Here is a 7,138-nt window from a genome sequence, read left to right on the forward strand (position 1 = left end):
CTGCCACCGGTGCAGCAATATTCAGCACATGGTTGTAATGTACTTCTATAGCCCCCTGCCACCAGTGCAGCAATATTCAGTAACATGGTTGTAATGCACTTCTATAGCCCCCTGCCACAAGTGCAGCAATATTCAGTACGTGGTTGTAATGTACTTCTATAGCCCCCTGCCACCAGTGCAGCAATATTCAGTACGTGGTTGTAATGAACTTCTATAGCCCCCTGCCACCGGTGCAGCAATATTCAGTACGTGGTTGTAATGCACTTCTATAGCCCCCTGCCACCAGTGCAGCAATATTCAGTACGTGGTTGTAATGTACTTCTATAGCCCCCTGCCATCAGTGCAGAAATATTCAGTATGTGGTTGTAATGCACTTCTATAGCCCCCTGCCACCAGTGCAGCAATATTCAGTACATTGTTGTAATCCACTTCTATAGCCCCCTGCCACCAGTGCAGCCATATTCAGTACGTGGTTGTAATGCACTTCTATAGCCCCCTGCCACAAGTGCAGCAATATTCAGTACATGGTTGTAATGTACTTCTGTAGCCCCCTGCCACCAGTGCAGCAATATTCAGTACGTGGTTGTAATGCACTTCTATAGCCCCCTGCCATCAGTGCAGCAATATTCAGTGCATGGTTGTAATGCACTTCTATAGCCCCCTGCCACAAGTGCAGCAATATTCAGTGCATGGTTGTAATGCACTTCTATAGCCCCCTGCCACAAGTGCAGCAATATTCAGTACGTGGTTGTAATGTACTTCTATAGCCCCCTGCCACCAGTGCAGCAATATTCAGTACGTGGTTGTAATGAACTTCTATAGCCCCCTGCCACCGGTGCAGCAATATTCAGTACGTGGTTGTAATGCACTTCTATAGCCCCCTGCCACCAGTGCAGCAATATTCAGTACGTGGTTGTAATGTACTTCTATAGCCCCCTGCCATCAGTGCAGAAATATTCAGTATGTGGTTGTAATGCACTTCTATAGCCCCCTGCCACCAGTGCAGCAATATTCAGTACATTGTTGTAATCCACTTCTATAGCCCCCTGCCACCAGTGCAGCCATATTCAGTACGTGGTTGTAATGCACTTTTATAGCCCCCTGCCACCAGTGCAGCAATATTCAGTACATGGTTGTAATGTACTTCTGTAGCCCCCTGCCACCAGTGCAGCAATATTCAGTACGTGGTTGTAATGCACTTCTATAGCCCCCTGTCATCAGTGCAGCAATATTCAGTGCATGGTTGCAATGCACTTCTATAGCCCCCTGCCACAAGTGCAGCAATATTCAGTACGTGGTTGTAATGTACTTCTATAGCCCCCTGCCACCAGTGCAGCAATATTCAGTACGTGGTTGTAATGAACTTCTATAGCCCCCTGCCACCGGTGCAGCAATATTCAGTACGTGGTTGTAATGCACTTCTATAGCCCCCTGCCACCAGTGCAGCAATATTCAGTACGTGGTTGTAATGTACTTCTATAGCCCCCTGCCACCAGTGCAGCAATATTCAGTACATTGTTGTAATCCACTTCTATAGCCCCCTGCCACCAGTGCAGCCATATTCAGTACGTGGTTGTAATGCACTTTTATAGCCCCCTGCCACCAGTGCAGCAATATTCAGTACATGGTTGTAATGTACTTCTGTAGCCCCCTGCCACCAGTGCAGCAATATTCAGTACGTGGTTGTAATGCACTTCTATAGCCCCCTGCCATCAATGCAGCAATATTCAGTGCATGGTTGTAATGCACTTCTATAGCCCCCTGCCACCAGTGCAGCAATATTCAGTACGTGGTTGTAATGCACTTCTATAGCTCCCTGCCACCAGTTCAGCAATATTCAGTACGTGGTTGTAATGTACTTCTATAGCCCCCTGCCACCAGTGCAGCAATATTCAGTACGTGGTTGTAATGTACTTCTATAGCCCCCTGCCACCAGTGCAGCAATATTCAGTACGTGGTTGTAATGCACTTCTATAGCCCCCTGCCACCAGTTCAGCAGTATTCAGTACGTGGTTGTAATGCACTTCTATAGCACCCTGACATTGTGCAGCAATGTTCAGTACATTGTTGTAATGCACTTCTATAGCCCCCTGCCATCACCAAATTCACACTGACCAGCGTGGTGAAGTACGGTAAATAACCCCTCCCCCTGGGAGCTGCATAGCATGGGACAGCTGTCAGCCAGCAATGGATTGAAAAAGGAGCTGTACTCTGCACACGTTGTTATTCAGGGTAGGGTAAGGAACTTGGAGGTTCGGTATGCATAATGTGCTCGGAAAGTATTGTATTCTGTATGTGTGTTGAATCTCTTTCGCACCGTACCAAGCCCACCGTGCTCTTCGGAGGTGCGATAATATATAAATATAAGTAGTCATACTACTGTAATACCACTATTAATATGTAGCATTCATTTTATTAGTAGTACTGTAATTTGTTGATATGCAGGTGTACATGCCAAACGTTAACCAATGTTAAATGTTAAGCCTTCTCTTTTGAATACAGTGTGTTTTAAACATGGAGTTGTCTCCAGCTAATTCTTAAATGTATATCATTCATAATGTAGTAGTAGGCAGGTAGAGCATTTATGACACTTCAATTGTACATAGAGCTTGCAGGTGTGATGAAGGAAAGCATGGGAAAGGCTGGAATTTTTGTTGAAAAAAGGACAACAGCCACAGTAGCTTAAGAGACCTAACGCTGAAGCTGCTAACGCGAAGTGGTCGACGCTGGCCCATGCGTTGTGACGTCGGACCCACTTTCCGCACACAGCAGCTCCTCATGGTGCCCCCCATACCAGGACCAGTGGTGACCTGGTAGCCACAGCGATTCCTCTCCCTGGCCCCATCCGGTTCGGGCATCCCAAATCGTACAAAATGAACTGCAACGGTGGTGAGACAAACAGCCCTTCGGGCGACAGCACGGTGACGGACACAAGCCCTCGCGGCAGCCAGGGCAGCTCGCTGCTCCGGACCGGAAGCGGGGGCTAGCACAGCCCTGTGGTGTGCGGAGAGCAGTGCTGCTCGTAGGCGAGCGGTGCGCTGGACGCCTACATCGAGGACTTTGAGCAGAGCGGAATCTGTGCGTCACCGCTACCCAGGATACGTGCAGAGCACAGCACCGCGCAGCATGGCGGAGCGGAGACGCGCGGAGGAGAGGAGGATGCACAGTGTGGATGAGGGTGGGTTGCGCCTCTCGCCACGCGAGGAATCGCTCCGTGGTGCTTGCACTCGAGTGGCTATCGAGTGTGCAGGCGGTGCAATGGTATCGAAGCTATAGTAATAGGTTTTTACCCTTTTATCTGGCACAAACACTGACACCTTTATACAAGGGATCATGTTTGCAATAACCACAACACAAGTAGTCAAAATGCAAACAAAAAAGACAACTGATAATATGCACTGTCCTTGAATTTGATTGGTCCACACCCGAGACGGCTTTTCTGAGATCCCAGTCTCCACTGGTGTTGGACCAGAAGACGCCAAAAGGCGTCTTCTTATTCTTAGCGTCTTCTTGTTTGCATTTTGACTACTTGCGTTGTGGTTATCGCAAACATGATCCCTTGTATAAAAGTGTCAGTTTTTGTGCCAGATAAAAGGGTAAAAACCTATTACTATATCTTGTTACTGGCAAAGGAGGTCTCATAAGGTATCGAAGCTAGTTGACTGGATGGGGGATAATTGGAGAGGAGAACCCCATTTTTCTTGCTTGTACTGGGTGCTTGTCAATTATGCTATGCTATCATGAATGTAATGTAATTCCCCTAGAAAAAAAAACCCTTAATAAGGTCTAAAGATACATTTTCGTGAGAGTCCCACACTGGGATGCTTGGCAAATTCCATTAATGAGTTCATTTTATGTCAGAGAAAACTATCCACAGTAAGCACACGCATATGAGAGGATAGCATAGGTCTGAACAGATAGGTCGGTGCATGCATTTCTTTCTCCTGTCATCTTCCAGCAACTTCACTGATTATCGAGTTTGTAAAGTTTGTGAAATCTAAGTGATCCTCCAACCTTTGTGTCAAAATTTGCAGATCCTAGACTGGACACATCTGAAGTTTAAACAATAACAGCTCATGCACTGATTTATCCCATATTCTCACAAACTCCACAAACGGATAACATCATTAGTTACTGATGGTGCAAAGTAAGGCAACATTGCAGGATTGCCGTTCAGGGGTCAAGGAATCTAGGGGAGAGCAAATTCATTGTGTACCAGTAAAATGTCTGTGGGTCTTACATTGCAGGTGGCATGCTGCTTGTGGAGGACCTCATCTCGGGCACGTGCAGCCTCACTGCTGCGCTGCAGCGGTCGTGGCTCATAGCCCGACGGTCAGTCTAACCACGGACCAGCTCCTAGCGGCGCCAGTTGACGGTTCCTCCAAGTCCTTGCTCCGCTCGCCTGGCGCCCACCGAGACCTCACAGTGTCGCACAGAGGCAAGCGGTCATCTCTCGGGGTCACCGCGCACAGCTTCGGCGCATCATTGGTGAGGGGCAATAAGCCAACTAAACGGTTGAGCTCAACAGCGAGAAGCAACAAGGCCGTGATGCCATTAAATTTGTCGGCAAAGCCCGAAAATTATTTCTTTTCTAACCAGACGAATGTTTTGTTGTACTTATGGAGCAGTGAAGCAACTAGGCGTGAGCACTTGCCGAACGGCGGCTGTGCGACAAGTACCTATCTCAGGTGGTTGACAAGCCAAAAGGATAAGCTGGATGTGTCGGGGATCACGAGCATTCCTGAGCTCAGGTACCCGGCCTGGCTGCGTGACTGCGATGTGGACTCCCAGACCAGCAGCCACGAGACGGATACCAGCACAAAGAGAGCAGGTACCGCTCAGAGCCCGCAAAGCAGACCAAAGTACCCAGAGTGGCTCAAAGTTTTGGATATCTCCGGCCTTACGAATGTAGCCAACGAGGAGCCCGTGTCAGAGGACAATAGATCCCTAGGTGTGTGTATATATATAGTCTGTATATAGCAGATGACATTTCATATGTTTTCAGGTACATATTCAGTCTTTTCTCACAGAGACGGCTGAGCGGCCACCCATGTGGTTGTGACGTGCGATGCGTGATTCTTGATGCACAGCCTCATTGGAGGAGCTGCTGAGCAGGGCGCACATGGAGTTGGACTCCCCCGGCTTGGAGGCCCCCTCCCCGGGCAGCTTCAACACGGACGTCTTTCTAGGGGCTGATCGTCCCTGGGAAAACCCCTCCACGCCATTGTGAATTTATCTTTATATCCACACTCACGCACAGCATAGAGGCTGCACCGCCTCTAAGTATGATGTCAGATTTTGAATGTTATAAGCTAAGCAGGTAAGCCTGGTTATTACTTGGATGGGAGACTGTTTTGAAATAGCATATATTATAGATTTTGGCTGCTAGGTAACCAGGAGTTAGTAATACGGCAATGGAATCTTGAATCTATATCCGGAGTTTTGCATTTTACTCCCTCTGTTCTCACCGGGTTCTCCGTTTTCCTCTCACATACCACTCGCTGATGAAATTTGCAAAATATCACTGCCAAACCCTCCTGAGACTTGGTGAGATTTTTCTGGCTTCCACCTTGATAATAAGTCAACCAAGTAATTTTCTCTCAATCGTGTCTCTTCTCAGGGCCGTGTACCACCTGTCGCGTCTGAAAGAGCTGGTTGACACCATCAAGGAGAACAAGGATGGCTGACTACCCGTGATGTAGAAAGCCCGAAAGCATTTTATGGCGGTGGTCGAGGTTTCTACTCAGAAGGATACGTTCGCTTGGTCCTGCTAATTCATGGTTGTTAAACATCAATGGTACTTCAGGTGCTGTGGTGTGAATCGCAATTACTTGTGAACTTGTGGGGCCCATGGGGCACAGTAATTGCCCTGTTAATGGAAGTGCCACAACAAAGTATTGGAAAAATGTGATAAAGTTCGTTCAGGGTTGGAGTTATTGAATGGTTGCAGCAGTATTTTGCACAGCAAATCCATACAGACTCAAATGTCACTTGAAATAGAACGGATATGTGAACAATATTGTGAGCACAACTAAACTAATTTTGGTTTTAGCCATTTTGGAAGGAGACTACTTTATTGGGAACATACATGCTAGTATTTGTGTAGTTATAAACATTTGGGAAATCACTGTAAAAGTACATTTGCTTATTTAGATTGCACTATACCTGTATTGTAAAATTTCAGAACCTTTTATGTAATTTGTAATCAATAAACCAAAGTTGCATATTGTATGCAACCCATGACTTGGATTGTTTTTATCATGTCTTGTTTAGCATGGTTGGTTATTTACAGTGTGAAAGAAATTCAACATACATTAAATATTTTCTGATATTTGAATGTTTATATTGTACATGTATATTTATTTTACAATAAATCTGAGACAAAGGCTTATACACATGGAATTGAAAATATTCAGCTATGATTTGTATTTCTCAAGTATTTTAAGAAAAGTCAGCGAGTCTCGTGACATGTCTTCACATTTGGGAGTGATGATTGTGATGAATATACAGGCATTAACCTGCTTACATTCCTAGAGTATGTAAGGTGAATTTGGGCATTCTGGGTGATTGGGTTTTAGGCCAAACACAGGCAGATGGTGGGGGATAGATGTTTTCAAGCATCTATTAATTATTCATCGGCATGTACTATCTTACTATGATGTAAAGTTAAAAAACATGGTTCATGAAGGGAATGGAATAAAAACTCAACTGTGCACAAGTATGGAGGAATTAATACTTGGAATTCAATGCAAAGATCTGGCCATATGGCGTTTATTGGGCACCAGGGTTGCCAAACAACACGTGAAAGATGTGTATCAGGCACAGCCTCTGCATTATGAAAAAAATATCACTTCCTGAAGAAGTGCATTTTGCTTCTCCTGTCTTAGGTCACCATCAAAATAAATTAGAGCAAATGTGACTCGACTGACACAGGCAGCATTTATACTTGTGAAGTGTTCTCCTTCCGACGTGTGGTGTGTGTCGCACACACTGTCGGAGACGAGGTAGTTGCAGGAGACATCGTCTCTTTATTATCTTGTTCACACCAACTCCGGCCTCACTCTCTCGACCACGTTGCCATAGAGCCCGGCCTAGACACGACCCTGTCCGTGTTGCACCGACGGCGTCGACCGAGAAG

At 46.2% G+C, this 7,138-nt stretch overlaps 1 long non-coding RNA gene across 1 annotated transcript; it reads left to right on the top strand.

The window, feature by feature from the left end:
- The first annotated feature begins 2,596 nt into the window (after positions 1 to 2,596).
- Positions 2,597 to 6,409, top strand: LOC142922638 (uncharacterized). The gene is made up of 4 exons (XR_012940206.1): positions 2,597 to 3,178; positions 4,248 to 4,488; positions 5,091 to 5,226; positions 5,621 to 6,409. It is a non-coding gene; the product is annotated as an uncharacterized LOC142922638 (long non-coding RNA).
- Positions 6,410 to 7,138: the final 729 nt, after the last annotated feature.

The sequence above is a fragment of the Petromyzon marinus genome, unplaced genomic scaffold (assembly GCF_048934315.1).
Source record: "Petromyzon marinus isolate PM22_M1 ecotype Great Lakes invasive population unplaced genomic scaffold, UKy_Petmar_22M1.pri1.0 PM_Scaffold_13, whole genome shotgun sequence".
Taxonomy (NCBI): Eukaryota; Metazoa; Chordata; class Hyperoartia; order Petromyzontiformes; family Petromyzontidae; genus Petromyzon; species Petromyzon marinus.